This window comes from Patella vulgata, chromosome 2 (genome assembly GCF_932274485.2).
Source record: "Patella vulgata chromosome 2, xgPatVulg1.2, whole genome shotgun sequence".
NCBI classification, from domain to species: Eukaryota; Metazoa; Mollusca; class Gastropoda; family Patellidae; genus Patella; species Patella vulgata.
The window spans coordinates 18,880,812-18,896,207 of record NC_065880.2 but is presented as its reverse complement, the minus strand read 5'-3'; the positions used below and the strand labels follow the sequence as shown (position 1 = coordinate 18,896,207).

The window sequence follows — 15,396 nt, the reverse complement described above, 5'->3', positions numbered from 1 at the left end:
CGGGGCGGAGGGGGGGGGGGAGCTAATGTTATGCCAAAGAAGACGTACAATGGCCTGAAGTGCGGAAAATTGATTTTTAGTTGAAACAATCGGGAAAAAAGGCGTCTACAGCACCCGGTGTTCCCAGGCGGTCACCCATCCAAGTACTAACCGGGCCCGACGTTGCTTAACTTCAGTGATCGGACGAGAACTGGTGTTTTCAACGTGGTATGGCCGTAGACGAGAGAAGACGAATAAAACCCGTAGTTATTCCAAACTCAAGTCCGCCGAAAATTGGTTTCTTTTCAAAAAAACTAGGCGTCTACAGCACCCGGTGTTCCCAGGCGGTCACCCATCCAAGTACTGACCGGGCCCGACGTTGCTTAACTTCAGTGATCGGACGAGAACTGGTGTTTTCAACGTGGTGTGGCCGTAGACGAGAGAAGGCGAATAAAACCCGTAGTTATGCTTAACTCAAGTCCGCCGAAAATTGGTTTCTTTTCAAAAAACTAGGCGTCTACAGCACCCGGTGTTCCCAGGCGGTCACCCATCCAAGTACTGACCGGGCCCGACGTTGCTTAACTTCAGTGATCGGACGAGAACTGGTGTTTTCAACGTGGTGTGGCCGTAGACGAGCGAAGGTGAATAAAACCCGTAGTTATTTTTACTCAAATTCTTTCTGTATCTTTTTTCCCCCGGGGCGGAGGGGGGGGGGGAGCTAATGTTATGCCAAAGAAGACGTACAATGGCCTGAAGTGCGGAAAATTGATTTTTAGTTGAAACAATCGGGAAAAAAGGCGTCTACAGCACCCGGTGTTCCCAGGCGGTCACTCATCCAAGTACTAACCGGGCCCGACGTTGCTTAACTTCAGTGATCGGACGAGAACTGGTGTTTTCAACGTGGTATGGCCGTAGACAAGAGAAGACGAATAAAACCCGTAGTTATTCCAAACTCAAGTCCGCCGAAAATTGGTTTCTTTTCAAAAAAACTAGGCGTCTACAGCACCCGGTGTTCCCAGGCGGTCACCCATCCAAGTACTGACCGGGCCCGACGTTGCTTAACTTCAGTGATCGGACGAGAACTGGTGTTTTCAACGTGGTGTGGCCGTAGACGAGAGAAGGCGAATAAAACCCGTAGTTATGCTTAACTCAAGTCCGCCGAAAATTGGTTTCTTTTCAAAAAACTAGGCGTCTACAGCACCCGGTGTTCCCAGGCGGTCACCCATCCAAGTACTGACCGGGCCCGACGTTGCTTAACTTCAGTGATCGGACGAGAACTGGTGTTTTCAACGTGGTGTGGCCGTAGACGAGCGAAGGTGAATAAAACCCGTAGTTATTTTTACTCAAATTCTTTCTGTATCTTTTTTCCCCCGGGGCGGAGGGGGGGGAGCTAATGTTATGCCAAAGAAGACGTACAATGGCCTGAAGTGCGGAAAATTGATTTTTAGTTGAAACAATCGGGAAAAAAGGCGTCTACAGCACCCGGTGTTCCCAGGCGGTCACCCATCCAAGTACTAACCGGGCCCGACGTTGCTTAACTTCAGTGATCGGACGAGAACTGGTGTTTTCAACGTGGTATGGCCGTAGACGAGAGAAGACGAATAAAACCCGTAGTTATTCCAAACTCAAGTCCGCCGAAAATTGGTTTCTTTTCAAAAAAACTAGGCGTCTACAGCACCCGGTGTTCCCAGGCGGTCACCCATCCAAGTACTGACCGGGCCCGACGTTGCTTAACTTCAGTGATCGGACGAGAACTGGTGTTTTCAACGTGGTGTGGCCGTAGACGAGAGAAGGCGAATAAAACCCGTAGTTATGCTTAACTCAAGTCCGCCGAAAATTGGTTTCTTTTCAAAAAAACTAGGCGTCTACAGCACCCGGTGTTCCCAGGCGGTCACCCATCCAAGTACTGACCGGGCCCGACGTTGCTTAACTTCAGTGATCGGACGAGAACTGGTGTTTTCAACGTGGTGTGGCCGTAGACGAGCGAAGGTGAATAAAACCCGTAGTTATTTTTACTCAAATTCTTTCTGTATCTTTTTTCCCCCGGGGCGGAGGGGGGAGGGAGCTAATGTTATGCCAAAGAAGACGTACAATGGCCTGAAGTGCGGAAAATTGATTTTTAGTTGAAACAATCGGGAAAAAAGGCGTCTACAGCACCCGGTGTTCCCAGGCGGTCACCCATCCAAGTACTAACCGGGCCCGACGTTGCTTAACTTCAGTGATCGGACGAGAACTGGTGTTTTCAACGTGGTATGGCCGTAGACGAGAGAAGACGAATAAAACCCGTAGTTATTCCAAACTCAAGTCCGCCGAAAATTGGTTTCTTTTCAAAAAAACTAGGCGTCTACAGCACCCGGTGTTCCCAGGCGGTCACCCATCCAAGTACTGACCGGGCCCGACGTTGCTTAACTTCAGTGATCGGACGAGAACTGGTGTTTTCAACGTGGTGTGGCCGTAGACGAGCGAAGGTGAATAAAACCCGTAGTTATTTTTACTCAAATTCTTTCTGTATCTTTTTTCCCCCGGGGCGGAGGGGGGGGGAGCTAATGTTATGCCAAAGAAGACGTACAATGGCCTGAAGTGCGGAAAATTGATTTTTAGTTGAAACAATCGGGAAAAAAGGCGTCTACAGCACCCGGTGTTCCCAGGCGGTCACCCATCCAAGTACTAACCGGGCCCGACGTTGCTTAACTTCAGTGATCGGACGAGATCTGGTGTTTTCAACGTGGTATGGCCGTAGACGAGAGAAGACGAATAAAACCCGTAGTTATTCCAAACTCAAGTCCGCCGAAAATTGGTTTCTTTTCAAAAAAAACTAGGCGTCTACAGCACCCGGTGTTCCCAGGCGGTCACCCATCCAAGTACTGACCGGGCCCGACGTTGCTTAACTTCAGTGATCGGACGAGAACTGGTGTTTTCAACGTGGTGTGGCCGTAGACGAGCGAAGGTGAATAAAACCCGTAGTTATTTTTACTCAAATTCTTTCTGTATCTTTTTTCCCCCGGGGCGGAGGGGGGGGGGGAGCTAATGTTATGCCAAAGAAGACGTACAATGGCCTGAAGTGCGGAAAATTGATTTTTAGTTGAAACAATCGGGAAAAAAGGCGTCTACAGCACCCGGTGTTCCCAGGCGGTCACCCATCCAAGTACTAACCGGGCCCGACGTTGCTTAACTTCAGTGATCGGACGAGAACTGGTGTTTTCAACGTGGTATGGCCGTAGACGAGAGAAGACGAATAAAACCCGTAGTTATTCCAAACTCAAGTCCGCCGAAAATTGGTTTCTTTTCAAAAAAACTAGGCGTCTACAGCACCCGGTGTTCCCAGGCGGTCACCCATCCAAGTACTGACCGGGCCCGACGTTGCTTAACTTCAGTGATCGGACGAGAACTGGTGTTTTCAACGTGGTGTGGCCGTAGACGAGAGAAGGCGAATAAAACCCGTAGTTATGCTTAACTCAAGTCCGCCGAAAATTGGTTTCTTTTCAAAAAACTAGGCGTCTACAGCACCCGGTGTTCCCAGGCGGTCACCCATCCAAGTACTGACCGGGCCCGACGTTGCTTAACTTCAGTGATCGGACGAGAACTGGTGTTTTCAACGTGGTGTGGCCGTAGACGAGCGAAGGTGAATAAAACCCGTAGTTATTTTTACTCAAATTCTTTCTGTATCTTTTTTCCCCCGGGGCGGAGGGGGGGGGGGAGCTAATGTTATGCCAAAGAAGACGTACAATGGCCTGAAGTGCGGAAAATTGATTTTTAGTTGAAACAATCGGGAAAAAAGGCGTCTACAGCACCCGGTGTTCCCAGGCGGTCACCCATCCAAGTACTAACCGGGCCCGACGTTGCTTAACTTCAGTGATCGGACGAGAACTGGTGTTTTCAACGTGGTATGGCCGTAGACGAGAGAAGACGAATAAAACCCGTAGTTATTCCAAACTCAAGTCCGCCGAAAATTGGTTTCTTTTCAAAAAAACTAGGCGTCTACAGCACCCGGTGTTCCCAGGCGGTCACCCATCCAAGTACTGACCGGGCCCGACGTTGCTTAACTTCAGTGATCGGACGAGAACTGGTGTTTTCAACGTGGTGTGGCCGTAGACGAGAGAAGGCGAATAAAACCCGTAGTTATGCTTAACTCAAGTCCGCCGAAAATTGGTTTCTTTTCAAAAAACTAGGCGTCTACAGCACCCGGTGTTCCCAGGCGGTCACCCATCCAAGTACTGACCGGGCCCGACGTTGCTTAACTTCAGTGATCGGACGAGAACTGGTGTTTTCAACGTGGTGTGGCCGTAGACGAGCGAAGGTGAATAAAACCCGTAGTTATTTTTACTCAAATTCTTTCTGTATCTTTTTTCCCCCGGGGCGGAGGGGGGGGGGGAGCTAATGTTATGCCAAAGAAGACGTACAATGGCCTGAAGTGCGGAAAATTGATTTTTAGTTGAAACAATCGGGAAAAAAGGCGTCTACAGCACCCGGTGTTCCCAGGCGGTCACCCATCCAAGTACTAACCGGGCCCGACGTTGCTTAACTTCAGTGATCGGACGAGAACTGGTGTTTTCAACGTGGTATGGCCGTAGACGAGAGAAGACGAATAAAACCCGTAGTTATTCCAAACTCAAGTCCGCCGAAAATTGGTTTCTTTTCAAAAAAACTAGGCGTCTACAGCACCCGGTGTTCCCAGGCGGTCACCCATCCAAGTACTGACCGGGCCCGACGTTGCTTAACTTCAGTGATCGGACGAGAACTGGTGTTTTCAACGTGGTGTGGCCGTAGACGAGAGAAGGCGAATAAAACCCGTAGTTATGCTTAACTCAAGTCCGCCGAAAATTGGTTTCTTTTCAAAAAACTAGGCGTCTACAGCACCCGGTGTTCCCAGGCGGTCACCCATCCAAGTACTGACCGGGCCCGACGTTGCTTAACTTCAGTGATCGGACGAGAACTGGTGTTTTCAACGTGGTGTGGCCGTAGACGAGCGAAGGTGAATAAAACCCGTAGTTATTTTTACTCAAATTCTTTCTGTATCTTTTTTCCCCCGGGGCGGAGGGGGGGGGGGAGCTAATGTTATGCCAAAGAAGACGTACAATGGCCTGAAGTGCGGAAAATTGATTTTTAGTTGAAACAATCGGGAAAAAAGGCGTCTACAGCACCCGGTGTTCCCAGGCGGTCACCCATCCAAGTACTAACCGGGCCCGACGTTGCTTAACTTCAGTGATCGGACGAGAACTGGTGTTTTCAACGTGGTATGGCCGTAGACGAGAGAAGACGAATAAAACCCGTAGTTATTCCAAACTCAAGTCCGCCGAAAATTGGTTTCTTTTCAAAAAAACTAGGCGTCTACAGCACCCGGTGTTCCCAGGCGGTCACCCATCCAAGTACTGACCGGGCCCGACGTTGCTTAACTTCAGTGATCGGACGAGAACTGGTGTTTTCAACGTGGTGTGGCCGTAGACGAGAGAAGGCGAATAAAACCCGTAGTTATGCTTAACTCAAGTCCGCCGAAAATTGGTTTCTTTTCAAAAAACTAGGCGTCTACAGCACCCGGTGTTCCCAGGCGGTCACCCATCCAAGTACTGACCGGGCCCGACGTTGCTTAACTTCAGTGATCGGACGAGAACTGGTGTTTTCAACGTGGTGTGGCCGTAGACGAGCGAAGGTGAATAAAACCCGTAGTTATTTTTACTCAAATTCTTTCTGTATCTTTTTTCCCCCGGGGCGGAGGGGGGGGGGAGCTAATGTTATGCCAAAGAAGACGTACAATGGCCTGAAGTGCGGAAAATTGATTTTTAGTTGAAACAATCGGGAAAAAAGGCGTCTACAGCACCCGGTGTTCCCAGGCGGTCACCCATCCAAGTACTAACCGGGCCCGACGTTGCTTAACTTCAGTGATCGGACGAGAACTGGTGTTTTCAACGTGGTATGGCCGTAGACGAGAGAAGACGAATAAAACCCGTAGTTATTCCAAACTCAAGTCCGCCGAAAATTGGTTTCTTTTCAAAAAAACTAGGCGTCTACAGCACCCGGTGTTCCCAGGCGGTCACCCATCCAAGTACTGACCGGGCCCGACGTTGCTTAACTTCAGTGATCGGACGAGAACTGGTGTTTTCAACGTGGTGTGGCCGTAGACGAGAGAAGGCGAATAAAACCCGTAGTTATGCTTAACTCAAGTCCGCCGAAAATTGGTTTCTTTTCAAAAAACTAGGCGTCTACAGCACCCGGTGTTCCCAGGCGGTCACCCATCCAAGTACTGACCGGGCCCGACGTTGCTTAACTTCAGTGATCGGACGAGAACTGGTGTTTTCAACGTGGTGTGGCCGTAGACGAGCGAAGGTGAATAAAACCCGTAGTTATTTTTACTCAAATTCTTTCTGTATCTTTTTTCCCCCGGGGCGGAGGGGGGGGGGGGAGCTAATGTTATGCCAAAGAAGACGTACAATGGCCTGAAGTGCGGAAAATTGATTTTTAGTTGAAACAATCGGGAAAAAAGGCGTCTACAGCACCCGGTGTTCCCAGGCGGTCACCCATCCAAGTACTAACCGGGCCCGACGTTGCTTAACTTCAGTGATCGGACGAGAACTGGTGTTTTCAACGTGGTATGGCCGTAGACGAGAGAAGACGAATAAAACCCGTAGTTATTCCAAACTCAAGTCCGCCGAAAATTGGTTTCTTTTCAAAAAAACTAGGCGTCTACAGCACCCGGTGTTCCCAGACGGTCACCCATCCAAGTACTGACCGGGCCCGACGTTGCTTAACTTCAGTGATCGGACGAGAACTGGTGTTTTCAACGTGGTGTGGCCGTAGACGAGAGAAGGCGAATAAAACCCGTAGTTATGCTTAACTCAAGTCCGCCGAAAATTGGTTTCTTTTCAAAAAACTAGGCGTCTACAGCACCCGGTGTTCCCAGGCGGTCACCCATCCAAGTACTGACCGGGCCCGACGTTGCTTAACTTCAGTGATCGGACGAGAACTGGTGTTTTCAACGTGGTGTGGCCGTAGACGAGCGAAGGTGAATAAAACCCGTAGTTATTTTTACTCAAATTCTTTCTGTATCTTTTTTCCCCCGGGGCGGAGGGGGGGGGGGAGCTAATGTTATGCCAAAGAAGACGTACAATGGCCTGAAGTGCGGAAAATTGATTTTTAGTTGAAACAATCGGGAAAAAAGGCGTCTACAGCACCCGGTGTTCCCAGGCGGTCACCCATCCAAGTACTAACCGGGCCCGACGTTGCTTAACTTCAGTGATCGGACGAGAACTGGTGTTTTCAACGTGGTATGGCCGTAGACGAGAGAAGACGAATAAAACCCGTAGTTATTCCAAACTCAAGTCCGCCGAAAATTGGTTTCTTTTCAAAAAAACTAGGCGTCTACAGCACCCGGTGTTCCCAGGCGGTCACCCATCCAAGTACTGACCGGGCCCGACGTTGCTTAACTTCAGTGATCGGACGAGAACTGGTGTTTTCAACGTGGTGTGGCCGTAGACGAGAGAAGGCGAATAAAACCCGTAGTTATGCTTAACTCAAGTCCGCCGAAAATTGGTTTCTTTTCAAAAAACTAGGCGTCTACAGCACCCGGTGTTCCCAGGCGGTCACCCATCCAAGTACTGACCGGGCCCGACGTTGCTTAACTTCAGTGATCGGACGAGAACTGGTGTTTTCAACGTGGTGTGGCCGTAGACGAGCGAAGGTGAATAAAACCCGTAGTTATTTTTACTCAAATTCTTTCTGTATCTTTTTTCCCCCGGGGCGGAGGGGGGGGGGGAGCTAATGTTATGCCAAAGAAGACGTACAATGGCCTGAAGTGCGGAAAATTGATTTTTAGTTGAAACAATCGGGAAAAAAGGCGTCTACAGCACCCGGTGTTCCCAGGCGGTCACCCATCCAAGTACTAACCGGGCCCGACATTGCTTAACTTCAGTGATCGGACGAGAACTGGTGTTTTCAACGTGGTATGGCCGTAGACGAGAGAAGACGAATAAAACCCGTAGTTATTCCAAACTCAAGTCCGCCGAAAATTGGTTTCTTTTCAAAAAAACTAGGCGTCTACAGCACCCGGTGTTCCCAGGCGGTCACCCATCCAAGTACTGACCGGGCCCGACGTTGCTTAACTTCAGTGATCGGACGAGAACTGGTGTTTTCAACGTGGTGTGGCCGTAGACGAGAGAAGGCGAATAAAACCCGTAGTTATGCTTAACTCAAGTCCGCCGAAAATTGGTTTCTTTTCAAAAAACTAGGCGTCTACAGCACCCGGTGTTCCCAGGCGGTCACCCATCCAAGTACTGACCGGGCCCGACGTTGCTTAACTTCAGTGATCGGACGAGAACTGGTGTTTTCAACGTGGTGTGGCCGTAGACGAGCGAAGGTGAATAAAACCCGTAGTTATTTTTACTCAAATTCTTTCTGTATCTTTTTTCCCCCGGGGCGGAGGGGGGGGGGAGCTAATGTTATGCCAAAGAAGACGTACAATGGCCTGAAGTGCGGAAAATTGATTTTTAGTTGAAACAATCGGGAAAAAAGGCGTCTACAGCACCCGGTGTTCCCAGGCGGTCACCCATCCAAGTACTAACCGGGCCCGACGTTGCTTAACTTCAGTGATCGGACGAGAACTGGTGTTTTCAACGTGGTATGGCCGTAGACGAGAGAAGACGAATAAAACCCGTAGTTATTCCAAACTCAAGTCCGCCGAAAATTGGTTTCTTTTCAAAAAAACTAGGCGTCTACAGCACCCGGTGTTCCCAGGCGGTCACCCATCCAAGTACTGACCGGGCCCGACGTTGCTTAACTTCAGTGATCGGACGAGAACTGGTGTTTTCAACGTGGTGTGGCCGTAGACGAGAGAAGGCGAATAAAACCCGTAGTTATGCTTAACTCAAGTCCGCCGAAAATTGGTTTCTTTTCAAAAAACTAGGCGTCTACAGCACCCGGTGTTCCCAGGCGGTCACCCATCCAAGTACTGACCGGGCCCGACGTTGCTTAACTTCAGTGATCGGACGAGAACTGGTGTTTTCAACGTGGTGTGGCCGTAGACGAGCGAAGGTGAATAAAACCCGTAGTTATTTTTACTCAAATTCTTTCTGTATCTTTTTTCCCCCGGGGCGGAGGGGGGGGGAGCTAATGTTATGCCAAAGAAGACGTACAATGGCCTGAAGTGCGGAAAATTGATTTTTAGTTGAAACAATCGGGAAAAAAGGCGTCTACAGCACCCGGTGTTCCCAGGCGGTCACCCATCCAAGTACTAACCGGGCCCGACGTTGCTTAACTTCAGTGATCGGACGAGAACTGGTGTTTTCAACGTGGTATGGCCGTAGACGAGAGAAGACGAATAAAACCCGTAGTTATTCCAAACTCAAGTCCGCCGAAAATTGGTTTCTTTTCAAAAAAACTAGGCGTCTACAGCACCCGGTGTTCCCAGGCGGTCACCCATCCAAGTACTGACCGGGCCCGACGTTGCTTAACTTCAGTGATCGGACGAGAACTGGTGTTTTCAACGTGGTGTGGCCGTAGACGAGAGAAGGCGAATAAAACCCGTAGTTATGCTTAACTCAAGTCCGCCTAAAATTGGTTTCTTTTCAAAAAACTAGGCGTCTACAGCACCCGGTGTTCCCAGGCGGTCACCCATCCAAGTACTGACCGGGCCCGACGTTGCTTAACTTCAGTGATCGGACGAGAACTGGTGTTTTCAACGTGGTGTGGCCGTAGACGAGCGAAGGTGAATAAAACCCGTAGTTATTTTTACTCAAATTCTTTCTGTATCTTTTTTCCCCCGGGGCGGAGGGGGGGGGGGAGCTAATGTTATGCCAAAGAAGACGTACAATGGCCTGAAGTGCGGAAAATTGATTTTTAGTTGAAACAATCGGGAAAAAAGGCGTCTACAGCACCCGGTGTTCCCAGGCGGTCACCCATCCAAGTACTAACCGGGCCCGACGTTGCTTAACTTCAGTGATCGGACGAGAACTGGTGTTTTCAACGTGGTATGGCCGTAGACGAGAGAAGACGAATAAAACCCGTAGTTATTCCAAACTCAAGTCCGCCGAAAATTGGTTTCTTTTCAAAAAAACTAGGCGTCTACAGCACCCGGTGTTCCCAGGCGGTCACCCATCCAAGTACTGACCGGGCCCGACGTTGCTTAACTTCAGTGATCGGACGAGAACTGGTGTTTTCAACGTGGTGTGGCCGTAGACGAGAGAAGGCGAATAAAACCCGTAGTTATGCTTAACTCAAGTCCGCCGAAAATTGGTTTCTTTTCAAAAAACTAGGCGTCTACAGCACCCGGTGTTCCCAGGCGGTCACCCATCCAAGTACTGACCGGGCCCGACGTTGCTTAACTTCAGTGATCGGACGAGAACTGGTGTTTTCAACGTGGTGTGGCCGTAGACGAGCGAAGGTGAATAAAACCCGTAGTTATTTTTACTCAAATTCTTTCTGTATCTTTTTTCCCCCGGGGCGGAGGGGGGGGGGGAGCTAATGTTATGCCAAAGAAGACGTACAATGGCCTGAAGTGCGGAAAATTGATTTTTAGTTGAAACAATCGGGAAAAAAGGCGTCTACAGCACCCGGTGTTCCCAGGCGGTCACCCATCCAAGTACTAACCGGGCCCGACGTTGCTTAACTTCAGTGATCGGACGAGAACTGGTGTTTTCAACGTGGTATGGCCGTAGACGAGAGAAGACGAATAAAACCCGTAGTTATTCCAAACTCAAGTCCGCCGAAAATTGGTTTCTTTTCAAAAAAACTAGGCGTCTACAGCACCCGGTGTTCCCAGGCGGTCACCCATCCAAGTACTGACCGGGCCCAACGTTGCTTAACTTCAGTGATCGGACGAGAACTGGTGTTTTCAACGTGGTGTGGCCGTAGACGAGAGAAGGCGAATAAAACCCGTAGTTATGCTTAACTCAAGTCCGCCGAAAATTGGTTTCTTTTCAAAAAACTAGGCGTCTACAGCACCCGGTGTTCCCAGGCGGTCACCCATCCAAGTACTGACCGGGCCCGACGTTGCTTAACTTCAGTGATCGGACGAGAACTGGTGTTTTCAACGTGGTGTGGCCGTAGACGAGCGAAGGTGAATAAAACCCGTAGTTATTTTTACTCAAATTCTTTCTGTATCTTTTTTCCCCCGGGGCGGAGGGGGGGGGGGGGAGCTAATGTTATGCCAAAGAAGACGTACAATGGCCTGAAGTGCGGAAAATTGATTTTTAGTTGAAACAATCGGGAAAAAAGGCGTCTACAGCACCCGGTGTTCCCAGGCGGTCACCCATCCAAGTACTAACCGGGCCCGACGTTGCTTAACTTCAGTGATCGGACGAGAACTGGTGTTTTCAACGTGGTATGGCCGTAGACGAGAGAAGACGAATAAAACCCGTAGTTATTCCAAACTCAAGTCCGCCGAAAATTGGTTTCTTTTCAAAAAAACTAGGCGTCTACAGCACCCGGTGTTCCCAGGCGGTCACCCATCCAAGTACTGACCGGGCCCGACGTTGCTTAACTTCAGTGATCGGACGAGAACTGGTGTTTTCAACGTGGTGTGGCCGTAGACGAGAGAAGGCGAATAAAACCCGTAGTTATGCTTAACTCAAGTCCGCCGAAAATTGGTTTCTTTTCAAAAAACTAGGCGTCTACAGCACCCGGTGTTCCCAGGCGGTCACCCATCCAAGTACTGACCGGGCCCGACGTTGCTTAACTTCAGTGATCGGACGAGAACTGGTGTTTTCAACGTGGTGTGGCCGTAGACGAGCGAAGGTGAATAAAACCCGTAGTTATTTTTACTCAAATTCTTTCTGTATCTTTTTTCCCCCGGGGCGGAGGGGGGGGGGGGAGCTAATGTTATGCCAAAGAAGACGTACAATGGCCTGAAGTGCGGAAAATTGATTTTTAGTTGAAACAATCGGGAAAAAAGGCGTCTACAGCACCCGGTGTTCCCAGGCGGTCACCCATCCAAGTACTAACCGGGCCCGACGTTGCTTAACTTCAGTGATCGGACGAGAACTGGTGTTTTCAACGTGGTATGGCCGTAGACGAGAGAAGACGAATAAAACCCGTAGTTATTCCAAACTCAAGTCCGCCGAAAATTGGTTTCTTTTCAAAAAAACTAGGCGTCTACAGCACCCGGTGTTCCCAGGCGGTCACCCATCCAAGTACTGACCGGGCCCGACGTTGCTTAACTTCAGTGATCGGACGAGAACTGGTGTTTTCAACGTGGTGTGGCCGTAGACGAGAGAAGGCGAATAAAACCCGTAGTTATGCTTAACTCAAGTCCGCCGAAAATTGGTTTCTTTTCAAAAAACTAGGCGTCTACAGCACCCGGTGTTCCCAGGCGGTCACCCATCCAAGTACTGACCGGGCCCGACGTTGCTTAACTTCAGTGATCGGACGAGAACTGGTGTTTTCAACGTGGTGTGGCCGTAGACGAGCGAAGGTGAATAAAACCCGTAGTTATTTTTACTCAAATTCTTTCTGTATCTTTTTTCCCCCGGGGCGGAGGGGGGGGGGAGCTAATGTTATGCCAAAGAAGACGTACAATGGCCTGAAGTGCGGAAAATTGATTTTTAGTTGAAACAATCGGGAAAAAAGGCGTCTACAGCACCCGGTGTTCCCAGGCGGTCACCCATCCAAGTACTAACCGGGCCCGACGTTGCTTAACTTCAGTGATCGGACGAGAACTGGTGTTTTCAACGTGGTATGGCCGTAGACGAGAGAAGACGAATAAAACCCGTAGTTATTCCAAACTCAAGTCCGCCGAAAATTGGTTTCTTTTCAAAAAAACTAGGCGTCTACAGCACCCGGTGTTCCCAGGCGGTCACCCATCCAAGTACTGACCGGGCCCGACGTTGCTTAACTTCAGTGATCGGACGAGAACTGGTGTTTTCAACGTGGTGTGGCCGTAGACGAGAGAAGGCGAATAAAACCCGTAGTTATGCTTAACTCAAGTCCGCCGAAAATTGGTTTCTTTTCAAAAAACTAGGCGTCTACAGCACCCGGTGTTCCCAGGCGGTCACCCATCCAAGTACTGACCGGGCCCGACGTTGCTTAACTTCAGTGATCGGACGAGAACTGGTGTTTTCAACGTGGTGTGGCCGTAGACGAGCGAAGGTGAATAAAACCCGTAGTTATTTTTACTCAAATTCTTTCTGTATCCTTTTTTCCCCCGGGGCGGAGGGGGGGGGGGAGCTAATGTTATGCCAAAGAAGACGTACAATGGCCTGAAGTGCGGAAAATTGATTTTTAGTTGAAACAATCGGGAAAAAAGGCGTCTACAGCACCCGGTGTTCCCAGGCGGTCACCCATCCAAGTACTAACCGGGCCCGACGTTGCTTAACTTCAGTGATCGGACGAGAACTGGTGTTTTCAACGTGGTATGGCCGTAGACGAGAGAAGACGAATAAAACCCGTAGTTATTCCAAACTCAAGTCCGCCGAAAATTGGTTTCTTTTCAAAAAAACTAGGCGTCTACAGCACCCGGTGTTCCCAGGCGGTCACCCATCCAAGTACTGACCGGGCCCGACGTTGCTTAACTTCAGTGATCGGACGAGAACTGGTGTTTTCAACGTGGTGTGGCCGTAGACGAGAGAAGGCGAATAAAACCCGTAGTTATGCTTAACTCAAGTCCGCCGAAAATTGGTTTCTTTTCAAAAAACTAGGCGTCTACAGCACCCGGTGTTCCCAGGCGGTCACCCATCCAAGTACTGACCGGGCCCGACGTTGCTTAACTTCAGTGATCGGACGAGAACTGGTGTTTTCAACGTGGTGTGGCCGTAGACGAGCGAAGGTGAATAAAACCCGTAGTTATTTTTACTCAAATTCTTTCTGTATCTTTTTTCCCCCGGGGCGGAGGGGGGGGGGAGCTAATGTTATGCCAAAGAAGACGTACAATGGCCTGAAGTGCGGAAAATTGATTTTTAGTTGAAACAATCGGGAAAAAAGGCGTCTACAGCACCCGGTGTTCCCAGGCGGTCACCCATCCAAGTACTAACCGGGCCCGACGTTGCTTAACTTCAGTGATCGGACGAGAACTGGTGTTTTCAACGTGGTATGGCCGTAGACGAGAGAAGACGAATAAAACCCGTAGTTATTCCAAACTCAAGTCCGCCGAAAATTGGTTTCTTTTCAAAAAAACTAGGCGTCTACAGCACCCGGTGTTCCCAGGCGGTCACCCATCCAAGTACTGACCGGGCCCGACGTTGCTTAACTTCAGTGATCGGACGAGAACTGGTGTTTTCAACGTGGTGTGGCCGTAGACGAGAGAAGGCGAATAAAACCCGTAGTTATGCTTAACTCAAGTCCGCCGAAAATTGGTTTCTTTTCAAAAAACTAGGCGTCTACAGCACCCGGTGTTCCCAGGCGGTCACCCATCCAAGTACTGACCGGGCCCGACGTTGCTTAACTTCAGTGATCGGACGAGAACTGGTGTTTTCAACGTGGTGTGGCCGTAGACGAGCGAAGGTGAATAAAACCCGTAGTTATTTTTACTCAAATTCTTTCTGTATCTTTTTTCCCCCGGGGCGGAGGGGGGGGGGGGAGCTAATGTTATGCCAAAGAAGACGTACAATGGCCTGAAGTGCGGAAAATTGATTTTTAGTTGAAACAATCGGGAAAAAAGGCGTCTACAGCACCCGGTGTTCCCAGGCGGTCACCCATCCAAGTACTAACCGGGCCCGACGTTGCTTAACTTCAGTGATCGGACGAGAACTGGTGTTTTCAACGTGGTATGGCCGTAGACGAGAGAAGACGAATAAAACCCGTAGTTATTCCAAACTCAAGTCCGCCGAAAATTGGTTTCTTTTCAAAAAAACTAGGCGTCTACAGCACCCGGTGTTCCCAGGCGGTCACCCATCCAAGTACTGACCGGGCCCGACGTTGCTTAACTTCAGTGATCGGACGAGAACTGGTGTTTTCAACGTGGTGTGGCCGTAGACGAGAGAAGGCGAATAAAACCCGTAGTTATGCTTAACTCAAGTCCGCCGAAAATTGGTTTCTTTTCAAAAAACTAGGCGTCTACAGCACCCGGTGTTCCCAGGCGGTCACCCATCCAAGTACTGACCGGGCCCGACGTTGCTTAACTTCAGTGATCGGACGAGAACTGGTGTTTTCAACGTGGTGTGGCCGTAGACGAGCGAAGGTGAATAAAACCCGTAGTTATTTTTACTCAAATTCTTTCTGTATCTTTTTTCCCCCGGGGCGGAGGGGGGGGGGAGCTAATGTTATGCCAAAGAAGACGTACAATGGCCTGAAGTGCGGAAAATTGATTTTTAGTTGAAACAATCGGGAAAAAAGGCGTCTACAGCACCCGGTGTTCCCAGGCGGTCACCCATCCAAGTACTAACCGGGCCCGACGTTGCTTAACTTCAGTGATCGGACGAGAACTGGTGTTTTCAACGTGGTATGGCCGTAGACGAGAGAAGACGAATAAAACCCGTAGTTATTCCAAACTCAAGTCCG

General features: G+C 49.7%; 68 non-coding genes across 68 annotated transcripts; all 68 read right to left on the bottom strand.

Annotated features, from left to right (window-relative positions):
• Positions 1–102: 102 nt before the first annotated feature.
• On the bottom strand, positions 103–221 carry LOC130011791 (5S ribosomal RNA). The gene has a single exon (XR_008787101.1). It is a non-coding gene; the product is annotated as a 5S ribosomal RNA (ribosomal RNA).
• A 77-nt stretch (positions 222–298) lies between these two features.
• On the bottom strand, positions 299–417 carry LOC130011351 (5S ribosomal RNA). Its single transcript, XR_008786658.1, has one exon. It is a non-coding gene; the product is annotated as a 5S ribosomal RNA (ribosomal RNA).
• A 76-nt stretch (positions 418–493) lies between these two features.
• On the bottom strand, positions 494–612 carry LOC130011350 (5S ribosomal RNA). Its single transcript, XR_008786657.1, has one exon. It is a non-coding gene; the product is annotated as a 5S ribosomal RNA (ribosomal RNA).
• A 165-nt stretch (positions 613–777) lies between these two features.
• LOC130011572 (5S ribosomal RNA) lies at positions 778–896 on the bottom strand. The gene has a single exon (XR_008786880.1). It is a non-coding gene; the product is annotated as a 5S ribosomal RNA (ribosomal RNA).
• Positions 897–973: 77 nt separating this feature from the next.
• On the bottom strand, positions 974–1,092 carry LOC130011349 (5S ribosomal RNA). Its single transcript, XR_008786656.1, has one exon. It is a non-coding gene; the product is annotated as a 5S ribosomal RNA (ribosomal RNA).
• A 76-nt stretch (positions 1,093–1,168) lies between these two features.
• On the bottom strand, positions 1,169–1,287 carry LOC130011348 (5S ribosomal RNA). Its single transcript, XR_008786655.1, has one exon. It is a non-coding gene; the product is annotated as a 5S ribosomal RNA (ribosomal RNA).
• Positions 1,288–1,449: 162 nt separating this feature from the next.
• On the bottom strand, positions 1,450–1,568 carry LOC130011790 (5S ribosomal RNA). Its single transcript, XR_008787100.1, has one exon. It is a non-coding gene; the product is annotated as a 5S ribosomal RNA (ribosomal RNA).
• A 77-nt stretch (positions 1,569–1,645) lies between these two features.
• LOC130011347 (5S ribosomal RNA) lies at positions 1,646–1,764 on the bottom strand. The gene has a single exon (XR_008786654.1). It is a non-coding gene; the product is annotated as a 5S ribosomal RNA (ribosomal RNA).
• A 77-nt stretch (positions 1,765–1,841) lies between these two features.
• LOC130011345 (5S ribosomal RNA) lies at positions 1,842–1,960 on the bottom strand. The gene has a single exon (XR_008786652.1). It is a non-coding gene; the product is annotated as a 5S ribosomal RNA (ribosomal RNA).
• A 164-nt stretch (positions 1,961–2,124) lies between these two features.
• LOC130011789 (5S ribosomal RNA) lies at positions 2,125–2,243 on the bottom strand. The gene has a single exon (XR_008787099.1). It is a non-coding gene; the product is annotated as a 5S ribosomal RNA (ribosomal RNA).
• Positions 2,244–2,320: 77 nt separating this feature from the next.
• LOC130011344 (5S ribosomal RNA) lies at positions 2,321–2,439 on the bottom strand. Its single transcript, XR_008786651.1, has one exon. It is a non-coding gene; the product is annotated as a 5S ribosomal RNA (ribosomal RNA).
• A 163-nt stretch (positions 2,440–2,602) lies between these two features.
• LOC130011919 (5S ribosomal RNA) lies at positions 2,603–2,721 on the bottom strand. Its single transcript, XR_008787233.1, has one exon. It is a non-coding gene; the product is annotated as a 5S ribosomal RNA (ribosomal RNA).
• A 78-nt stretch (positions 2,722–2,799) lies between these two features.
• On the bottom strand, positions 2,800–2,918 carry LOC130011343 (5S ribosomal RNA). Its single transcript, XR_008786650.1, has one exon. It is a non-coding gene; the product is annotated as a 5S ribosomal RNA (ribosomal RNA).
• Positions 2,919–3,083: 165 nt separating this feature from the next.
• On the bottom strand, positions 3,084–3,202 carry LOC130011788 (5S ribosomal RNA). The gene has a single exon (XR_008787098.1). It is a non-coding gene; the product is annotated as a 5S ribosomal RNA (ribosomal RNA).
• A 77-nt stretch (positions 3,203–3,279) lies between these two features.
• LOC130011342 (5S ribosomal RNA) lies at positions 3,280–3,398 on the bottom strand. Its single transcript, XR_008786649.1, has one exon. It is a non-coding gene; the product is annotated as a 5S ribosomal RNA (ribosomal RNA).
• A 76-nt stretch (positions 3,399–3,474) lies between these two features.
• On the bottom strand, positions 3,475–3,593 carry LOC130011341 (5S ribosomal RNA). The gene has a single exon (XR_008786648.1). It is a non-coding gene; the product is annotated as a 5S ribosomal RNA (ribosomal RNA).
• A 165-nt stretch (positions 3,594–3,758) lies between these two features.
• Positions 3,759–3,877, bottom strand: LOC130011787 (5S ribosomal RNA). The gene has a single exon (XR_008787097.1). It is a non-coding gene; the product is annotated as a 5S ribosomal RNA (ribosomal RNA).
• Positions 3,878–3,954: 77 nt separating this feature from the next.
• On the bottom strand, positions 3,955–4,073 carry LOC130011339 (5S ribosomal RNA). The gene has a single exon (XR_008786646.1). It is a non-coding gene; the product is annotated as a 5S ribosomal RNA (ribosomal RNA).
• A 76-nt stretch (positions 4,074–4,149) lies between these two features.
• LOC130011338 (5S ribosomal RNA) lies at positions 4,150–4,268 on the bottom strand. The gene has a single exon (XR_008786645.1). It is a non-coding gene; the product is annotated as a 5S ribosomal RNA (ribosomal RNA).
• Positions 4,269–4,433: 165 nt separating this feature from the next.
• LOC130011786 (5S ribosomal RNA) lies at positions 4,434–4,552 on the bottom strand. Its single transcript, XR_008787096.1, has one exon. It is a non-coding gene; the product is annotated as a 5S ribosomal RNA (ribosomal RNA).
• Positions 4,553–4,629: 77 nt separating this feature from the next.
• Positions 4,630–4,748, bottom strand: LOC130011337 (5S ribosomal RNA). Its single transcript, XR_008786644.1, has one exon. It is a non-coding gene; the product is annotated as a 5S ribosomal RNA (ribosomal RNA).
• Positions 4,749–4,824: 76 nt separating this feature from the next.
• On the bottom strand, positions 4,825–4,943 carry LOC130011336 (5S ribosomal RNA). The gene has a single exon (XR_008786643.1). It is a non-coding gene; the product is annotated as a 5S ribosomal RNA (ribosomal RNA).
• Positions 4,944–5,108: 165 nt separating this feature from the next.
• LOC130011784 (5S ribosomal RNA) lies at positions 5,109–5,227 on the bottom strand. Its single transcript, XR_008787094.1, has one exon. It is a non-coding gene; the product is annotated as a 5S ribosomal RNA (ribosomal RNA).
• A 77-nt stretch (positions 5,228–5,304) lies between these two features.
• Positions 5,305–5,423, bottom strand: LOC130011335 (5S ribosomal RNA). Its single transcript, XR_008786642.1, has one exon. It is a non-coding gene; the product is annotated as a 5S ribosomal RNA (ribosomal RNA).
• Positions 5,424–5,499: 76 nt separating this feature from the next.
• Positions 5,500–5,618, bottom strand: LOC130011334 (5S ribosomal RNA). Its single transcript, XR_008786641.1, has one exon. It is a non-coding gene; the product is annotated as a 5S ribosomal RNA (ribosomal RNA).
• A 164-nt stretch (positions 5,619–5,782) lies between these two features.
• LOC130011783 (5S ribosomal RNA) lies at positions 5,783–5,901 on the bottom strand. Its single transcript, XR_008787093.1, has one exon. It is a non-coding gene; the product is annotated as a 5S ribosomal RNA (ribosomal RNA).
• Positions 5,902–5,978: 77 nt separating this feature from the next.
• Positions 5,979–6,097, bottom strand: LOC130011333 (5S ribosomal RNA). The gene has a single exon (XR_008786640.1). It is a non-coding gene; the product is annotated as a 5S ribosomal RNA (ribosomal RNA).
• Positions 6,098–6,173: 76 nt separating this feature from the next.
• On the bottom strand, positions 6,174–6,292 carry LOC130011332 (5S ribosomal RNA). The gene has a single exon (XR_008786639.1). It is a non-coding gene; the product is annotated as a 5S ribosomal RNA (ribosomal RNA).
• Positions 6,293–6,458: 166 nt separating this feature from the next.
• LOC130011782 (5S ribosomal RNA) lies at positions 6,459–6,577 on the bottom strand. Its single transcript, XR_008787092.1, has one exon. It is a non-coding gene; the product is annotated as a 5S ribosomal RNA (ribosomal RNA).
• A 77-nt stretch (positions 6,578–6,654) lies between these two features.
• On the bottom strand, positions 6,655–6,773 carry LOC130011586 (5S ribosomal RNA). Its single transcript, XR_008786894.1, has one exon. It is a non-coding gene; the product is annotated as a 5S ribosomal RNA (ribosomal RNA).
• Positions 6,774–6,849: 76 nt separating this feature from the next.
• On the bottom strand, positions 6,850–6,968 carry LOC130011331 (5S ribosomal RNA). Its single transcript, XR_008786638.1, has one exon. It is a non-coding gene; the product is annotated as a 5S ribosomal RNA (ribosomal RNA).
• Positions 6,969–7,133: 165 nt separating this feature from the next.
• LOC130011781 (5S ribosomal RNA) lies at positions 7,134–7,252 on the bottom strand. The gene has a single exon (XR_008787091.1). It is a non-coding gene; the product is annotated as a 5S ribosomal RNA (ribosomal RNA).
• A 77-nt stretch (positions 7,253–7,329) lies between these two features.
• Positions 7,330–7,448, bottom strand: LOC130011330 (5S ribosomal RNA). Its single transcript, XR_008786637.1, has one exon. It is a non-coding gene; the product is annotated as a 5S ribosomal RNA (ribosomal RNA).
• Positions 7,449–7,524: 76 nt separating this feature from the next.
• On the bottom strand, positions 7,525–7,643 carry LOC130011328 (5S ribosomal RNA). Its single transcript, XR_008786635.1, has one exon. It is a non-coding gene; the product is annotated as a 5S ribosomal RNA (ribosomal RNA).
• Positions 7,644–7,808: 165 nt separating this feature from the next.
• Positions 7,809–7,927, bottom strand: LOC130011896 (5S ribosomal RNA). Its single transcript, XR_008787210.1, has one exon. It is a non-coding gene; the product is annotated as a 5S ribosomal RNA (ribosomal RNA).
• A 77-nt stretch (positions 7,928–8,004) lies between these two features.
• On the bottom strand, positions 8,005–8,123 carry LOC130011327 (5S ribosomal RNA). Its single transcript, XR_008786634.1, has one exon. It is a non-coding gene; the product is annotated as a 5S ribosomal RNA (ribosomal RNA).
• Positions 8,124–8,199: 76 nt separating this feature from the next.
• Positions 8,200–8,318, bottom strand: LOC130011326 (5S ribosomal RNA). Its single transcript, XR_008786633.1, has one exon. It is a non-coding gene; the product is annotated as a 5S ribosomal RNA (ribosomal RNA).
• A 164-nt stretch (positions 8,319–8,482) lies between these two features.
• Positions 8,483–8,601, bottom strand: LOC130011780 (5S ribosomal RNA). Its single transcript, XR_008787089.1, has one exon. It is a non-coding gene; the product is annotated as a 5S ribosomal RNA (ribosomal RNA).
• Positions 8,602–8,678: 77 nt separating this feature from the next.
• LOC130011325 (5S ribosomal RNA) lies at positions 8,679–8,797 on the bottom strand. Its single transcript, XR_008786632.1, has one exon. It is a non-coding gene; the product is annotated as a 5S ribosomal RNA (ribosomal RNA).
• A 76-nt stretch (positions 8,798–8,873) lies between these two features.
• On the bottom strand, positions 8,874–8,992 carry LOC130011324 (5S ribosomal RNA). The gene has a single exon (XR_008786631.1). It is a non-coding gene; the product is annotated as a 5S ribosomal RNA (ribosomal RNA).
• A 163-nt stretch (positions 8,993–9,155) lies between these two features.
• On the bottom strand, positions 9,156–9,274 carry LOC130011779 (5S ribosomal RNA). The gene has a single exon (XR_008787088.1). It is a non-coding gene; the product is annotated as a 5S ribosomal RNA (ribosomal RNA).
• A 77-nt stretch (positions 9,275–9,351) lies between these two features.
• Positions 9,352–9,470, bottom strand: LOC130011323 (5S ribosomal RNA). Its single transcript, XR_008786630.1, has one exon. It is a non-coding gene; the product is annotated as a 5S ribosomal RNA (ribosomal RNA).
• Positions 9,471–9,546: 76 nt separating this feature from the next.
• LOC130011322 (5S ribosomal RNA) lies at positions 9,547–9,665 on the bottom strand. Its single transcript, XR_008786629.1, has one exon. It is a non-coding gene; the product is annotated as a 5S ribosomal RNA (ribosomal RNA).
• Positions 9,666–9,830: 165 nt separating this feature from the next.
• On the bottom strand, positions 9,831–9,949 carry LOC130011778 (5S ribosomal RNA). Its single transcript, XR_008787087.1, has one exon. It is a non-coding gene; the product is annotated as a 5S ribosomal RNA (ribosomal RNA).
• A 77-nt stretch (positions 9,950–10,026) lies between these two features.
• LOC130011321 (5S ribosomal RNA) lies at positions 10,027–10,145 on the bottom strand. The gene has a single exon (XR_008786628.1). It is a non-coding gene; the product is annotated as a 5S ribosomal RNA (ribosomal RNA).
• Positions 10,146–10,221: 76 nt separating this feature from the next.
• LOC130011320 (5S ribosomal RNA) lies at positions 10,222–10,340 on the bottom strand. Its single transcript, XR_008786627.1, has one exon. It is a non-coding gene; the product is annotated as a 5S ribosomal RNA (ribosomal RNA).
• A 165-nt stretch (positions 10,341–10,505) lies between these two features.
• Positions 10,506–10,624, bottom strand: LOC130011777 (5S ribosomal RNA). Its single transcript, XR_008787086.1, has one exon. It is a non-coding gene; the product is annotated as a 5S ribosomal RNA (ribosomal RNA).
• Positions 10,625–10,701: 77 nt separating this feature from the next.
• On the bottom strand, positions 10,702–10,820 carry LOC130011906 (5S ribosomal RNA). Its single transcript, XR_008787220.1, has one exon. It is a non-coding gene; the product is annotated as a 5S ribosomal RNA (ribosomal RNA).
• A 76-nt stretch (positions 10,821–10,896) lies between these two features.
• On the bottom strand, positions 10,897–11,015 carry LOC130011319 (5S ribosomal RNA). Its single transcript, XR_008786626.1, has one exon. It is a non-coding gene; the product is annotated as a 5S ribosomal RNA (ribosomal RNA).
• Positions 11,016–11,182: 167 nt separating this feature from the next.
• Positions 11,183–11,301, bottom strand: LOC130011776 (5S ribosomal RNA). The gene has a single exon (XR_008787085.1). It is a non-coding gene; the product is annotated as a 5S ribosomal RNA (ribosomal RNA).
• Positions 11,302–11,378: 77 nt separating this feature from the next.
• On the bottom strand, positions 11,379–11,497 carry LOC130011317 (5S ribosomal RNA). Its single transcript, XR_008786624.1, has one exon. It is a non-coding gene; the product is annotated as a 5S ribosomal RNA (ribosomal RNA).
• A 76-nt stretch (positions 11,498–11,573) lies between these two features.
• On the bottom strand, positions 11,574–11,692 carry LOC130011316 (5S ribosomal RNA). Its single transcript, XR_008786623.1, has one exon. It is a non-coding gene; the product is annotated as a 5S ribosomal RNA (ribosomal RNA).
• Positions 11,693–11,858: 166 nt separating this feature from the next.
• On the bottom strand, positions 11,859–11,977 carry LOC130011775 (5S ribosomal RNA). The gene has a single exon (XR_008787084.1). It is a non-coding gene; the product is annotated as a 5S ribosomal RNA (ribosomal RNA).
• Positions 11,978–12,054: 77 nt separating this feature from the next.
• On the bottom strand, positions 12,055–12,173 carry LOC130011315 (5S ribosomal RNA). The gene has a single exon (XR_008786622.1). It is a non-coding gene; the product is annotated as a 5S ribosomal RNA (ribosomal RNA).
• Positions 12,174–12,249: 76 nt separating this feature from the next.
• On the bottom strand, positions 12,250–12,368 carry LOC130011314 (5S ribosomal RNA). The gene has a single exon (XR_008786621.1). It is a non-coding gene; the product is annotated as a 5S ribosomal RNA (ribosomal RNA).
• Positions 12,369–12,532: 164 nt separating this feature from the next.
• On the bottom strand, positions 12,533–12,651 carry LOC130011773 (5S ribosomal RNA). The gene has a single exon (XR_008787082.1). It is a non-coding gene; the product is annotated as a 5S ribosomal RNA (ribosomal RNA).
• Positions 12,652–12,728: 77 nt separating this feature from the next.
• LOC130011313 (5S ribosomal RNA) lies at positions 12,729–12,847 on the bottom strand. Its single transcript, XR_008786620.1, has one exon. It is a non-coding gene; the product is annotated as a 5S ribosomal RNA (ribosomal RNA).
• Positions 12,848–12,923: 76 nt separating this feature from the next.
• On the bottom strand, positions 12,924–13,042 carry LOC130011312 (5S ribosomal RNA). The gene has a single exon (XR_008786619.1). It is a non-coding gene; the product is annotated as a 5S ribosomal RNA (ribosomal RNA).
• A 166-nt stretch (positions 13,043–13,208) lies between these two features.
• LOC130011772 (5S ribosomal RNA) lies at positions 13,209–13,327 on the bottom strand. The gene has a single exon (XR_008787081.1). It is a non-coding gene; the product is annotated as a 5S ribosomal RNA (ribosomal RNA).
• Positions 13,328–13,404: 77 nt separating this feature from the next.
• On the bottom strand, positions 13,405–13,523 carry LOC130011311 (5S ribosomal RNA). Its single transcript, XR_008786618.1, has one exon. It is a non-coding gene; the product is annotated as a 5S ribosomal RNA (ribosomal RNA).
• Positions 13,524–13,599: 76 nt separating this feature from the next.
• Positions 13,600–13,718, bottom strand: LOC130011310 (5S ribosomal RNA). The gene has a single exon (XR_008786617.1). It is a non-coding gene; the product is annotated as a 5S ribosomal RNA (ribosomal RNA).
• Positions 13,719–13,882: 164 nt separating this feature from the next.
• On the bottom strand, positions 13,883–14,001 carry LOC130011771 (5S ribosomal RNA). Its single transcript, XR_008787080.1, has one exon. It is a non-coding gene; the product is annotated as a 5S ribosomal RNA (ribosomal RNA).
• A 77-nt stretch (positions 14,002–14,078) lies between these two features.
• Positions 14,079–14,197, bottom strand: LOC130011309 (5S ribosomal RNA). Its single transcript, XR_008786616.1, has one exon. It is a non-coding gene; the product is annotated as a 5S ribosomal RNA (ribosomal RNA).
• A 76-nt stretch (positions 14,198–14,273) lies between these two features.
• Positions 14,274–14,392, bottom strand: LOC130011308 (5S ribosomal RNA). The gene has a single exon (XR_008786615.1). It is a non-coding gene; the product is annotated as a 5S ribosomal RNA (ribosomal RNA).
• Positions 14,393–14,558: 166 nt separating this feature from the next.
• On the bottom strand, positions 14,559–14,677 carry LOC130011770 (5S ribosomal RNA). The gene has a single exon (XR_008787079.1). It is a non-coding gene; the product is annotated as a 5S ribosomal RNA (ribosomal RNA).
• A 77-nt stretch (positions 14,678–14,754) lies between these two features.
• LOC130011306 (5S ribosomal RNA) lies at positions 14,755–14,873 on the bottom strand. The gene has a single exon (XR_008786613.1). It is a non-coding gene; the product is annotated as a 5S ribosomal RNA (ribosomal RNA).
• A 76-nt stretch (positions 14,874–14,949) lies between these two features.
• LOC130011305 (5S ribosomal RNA) lies at positions 14,950–15,068 on the bottom strand. The gene has a single exon (XR_008786612.1). It is a non-coding gene; the product is annotated as a 5S ribosomal RNA (ribosomal RNA).
• Positions 15,069–15,232: 164 nt separating this feature from the next.
• Positions 15,233–15,351, bottom strand: LOC130011769 (5S ribosomal RNA). The gene has a single exon (XR_008787078.1). It is a non-coding gene; the product is annotated as a 5S ribosomal RNA (ribosomal RNA).
• Positions 15,352–15,396: the final 45 nt, after the last annotated feature.